The sequence below is a fragment of the Alligator sinensis genome, unplaced genomic scaffold (assembly GCF_000455745.1).
Source record: "Alligator sinensis unplaced genomic scaffold, ASM45574v1 scaffold1218_1, whole genome shotgun sequence".
NCBI classification, from domain to species: Eukaryota; Metazoa; Chordata; order Crocodylia; family Alligatoridae; genus Alligator; species Alligator sinensis.
In genome coordinates this window covers 670667-673541 of record NW_005842619.1, presented here as the reverse complement: position 1 = coordinate 673541, position 2875 = coordinate 670667, and the positions used below count along the sequence as shown (strand labels likewise).

The 2875-nt window shown below is 52.2% G+C and overlaps 1 protein-coding gene across 1 annotated transcript in view; it reads right to left on the bottom strand.

The window, feature by feature from the left end:
- Window positions 1-1924: 1924 nt before the first annotated feature.
- ST7L (suppression of tumorigenicity 7 like) overlaps window positions 1925-2875 on the bottom strand; it is a 53746-nt gene continuing 52795 nt past the window's right edge. Inside the window, exon 19 of the mRNA XM_006033297.2 lies at window positions 1925-2771. The gene's annotated coding sequence lies outside the window, so the exon portion shown is untranslated. The remainder of the gene's footprint in view (window positions 2772-2875) is intronic.

Sequence of the window (2875 nt, the reverse complement as noted above, 5' to 3'; positions counted from 1 at the left end):
GTCCCTGACACTGGGAGTCCCATGTGCTTGCCCTTTCTCCCCAGCACCCTGCCAAGCAGGGGCGTTCCCAGCTCCCACATATTTCTGGTGAGGAGCAGCACGTGTGTCATGTTCACCCCACGACTTATATTCAGCAACCAGCGCTCAAGCAGTCCTGCGGGGTTTGGGAGCCTGGCACAGCACCTTAACTGAGGGAAAGAAATACAAGGCATGTATTTCTTCCTAAGCTTCCTCCTTTACTTTCCCTTTGGAGTCCATGAGCACCACAGCATAAGGTCTGAAATCCGTTTTCCAAAGCCTCCTTTCAAAGCCAGTATTCGCAAGTCTAGTTTTTACAGGGAGGTGCTGCTAGAAGAAAGCTTCGAAGGCCTGTTGCTCTTGGGGTCCTTGAAAACAGTCAAGGCGAGATTTTGAGTGGTCCCCAGAGATGTTAATTAGACGTCTCTTATTTAAGATTTAACACGCTGAGAAATTTCAGGAGGGAGTCTTCCTTATCTCAGGCACGCACCGGGCGCAGCACGAACCAAAGTTGGATGGCACCCACTGGTCCAAAAATTGGCTTCCTTCCCTGTCTAACTCATTTCACACTAGCGAGGGTTCAGAAGTTCACGAGCAGTTTTTATGCTTTTACTACAAATAGCAGGAGAGGCTTCGGAGGGACCCTGGGCAAGGCCTTAATAGGCACATGCAATTCCTAGACAGCGATCCATAAACTAGGTTGGGTTGCAGAAGGCACCAGGCATTGCTAATATGCTCAAAACAACTGCCTGTACATTGAGCCAGAGATTGATCATCTTTGTCAACTGGATGAGTGCTTTATCTAGGTGGCTGGAGGGGGAAATAGCAAGGACAGGAGTGTTTGAAACAGAGCGGGACGAAAGATGTGCAGGCAAGGAGCTTTCAGTCCTGGAGTCAGCCAGTGTAATGCACGGAGGGGGAAGGAGTGTTACCGGCTCCCTCCCTCTGCTGATCCACGTAGGACAGGAGGCTGCTGCAACCCAGAGAAGCCCAGCTCCAGCTGTACCAGCTCCTGCCTTCTGGTCTGGCGCTCTCTGGTCCAGTCCCCAGTGGTTTGGCCAACAGGGCAGCATTCCCGTCAGCGCCACCTTGTCCGAACCGCCTTCCTCTTACACCCCAAAGCTGCAGAGCGGGTCTTCCCCGATCCAGCCTCATCCCACATCGGTGCGCCAGGAAAGCAGGGCAGTCCTGGGAATCGGACTCGGGTGCTACATAAAAGGGAACACGCACCGAAAAACAGCCCTAGGACAGGGTGGGAGCCTGCCGTTCGTGCAGAAGCACGTTCACAGAGGTTACACGCTCCCCGTTACGAAGCGTTTTGCTGGGGGTAGCAACAGCAGTAGCTGCAGGGTCACTCACCAAGGCGTCTTTTTACTAAAGTGCTCTGTCACGCTGGCTAGCCAAATAGTCCTCTTGGAAAAGTAAGCTTTCACAGAAGTCAAGCTGGCTGAAAGAGAAGCCGTAGTAGCTCCAGTGTGTTTTCATTGGGAATATATTGCAGCAGATGGGTTCCCTCAGTCACTGTACACAATAATCATTTGGCCTAATTATATTTCTCGGGTCATTTTTCATCACGGGAACATTTTACCTACAGGACACTTCATTTGGACCTAAGTGCACAGGGGAGAGGATTAGCTGCCCTTGCAAATCCCCTGGCAATTATTATATGTCGCTCTGATGGCAGGCCCCCCCCACCCACTACAACAGGGTGCCAAAGGGTTAGATCCTGCGCAAGAGGCTGCCAGAAGCAGACTCTGCCCTGGGGACGTTGCACAGAGTCCTCCTCTCCTTTTTGCAGAGCTGCAAAGAGATGAAGTGCTTGGCCCATGGTTACGCAGGGAGTCCATATGAACAGGACTCCAGAATCCCAGACCCCAGCCCATTTCCTTCTCCACTGGTCTTCCCTCCTCTCTGAACTGACATTAAAACTGGCAATTTTCCCCCTTCTGCCATGAAGCCTAGTGGTTAGCTCACGGGGCTGGGCCTTGAGGAAGCAGAGTTCCCCATTGATCAGTGCTGCAGGTCCCACGCGAGTCGGCACCGTGCAGGCAGGCAGGTGCAGTGCAGTGCGGTGCCCCTGGAAGCCAGGTTAGCCTTGCAACGTGATGGCAATACCTCCCCACTCCTTGGAGGATGCTGGGGGAACTCCAAGGGACAAGTGGTGTTCAGGGACATGTTCTACTGTCTAGCATCGGTTTTCAATGCAGTCACTCACTTGCAGAAGTCCAGGGCTGCGTTGAAGCCTGGGCAGTGGTGGACGAGCTGGCCTGCTGCATTCCCCTGTGCTTTCAAGCTACTTCTTTCTTGCCCCTTCAGTACAAGCCCTGCCTTGGGCTGCAGAAAAGCAGGGTTTTATGTCCAGCTTTGCCACCGATGCCACTGTGCACCCGTGGGCAAGTCATCTAGTCTCTCCGTGCCTCTTTGGGTGAGACACTGCATCTCCTCCTACATTCGTGCAGTGGTCAGCAGTCCCAGATGAGGTCTCCAGGAACTTGCACGATATAAAGGATAAGCCACGAAGCCTCCCACATAACCAGCTTGTGCTGGCACTGGGTAACCATCCGGCTGTTAGAGGCAGGCCCCTCTGTGACTCTTCACATCAAGTTTCACAGGAGACAAGTCCTTTCAAGACCCTTGTTTAGGCAACAAGGATTCACTCCGTAGTAACTACATTCTGATACCACAGACACCGAGACGAGGTCAGAGCTGTGGAGGAACACATCTCACGGCAGAGGGCTGGAAAAATGTTGACACTAAATAAAGTTTTTAAAAAGGCAAAGAATGAAACACCCTCACATGAAGTGGGGCTGGGAGGTTGCACAGCATTATGCTATTAAAAATTATTCAAGGGAGACCA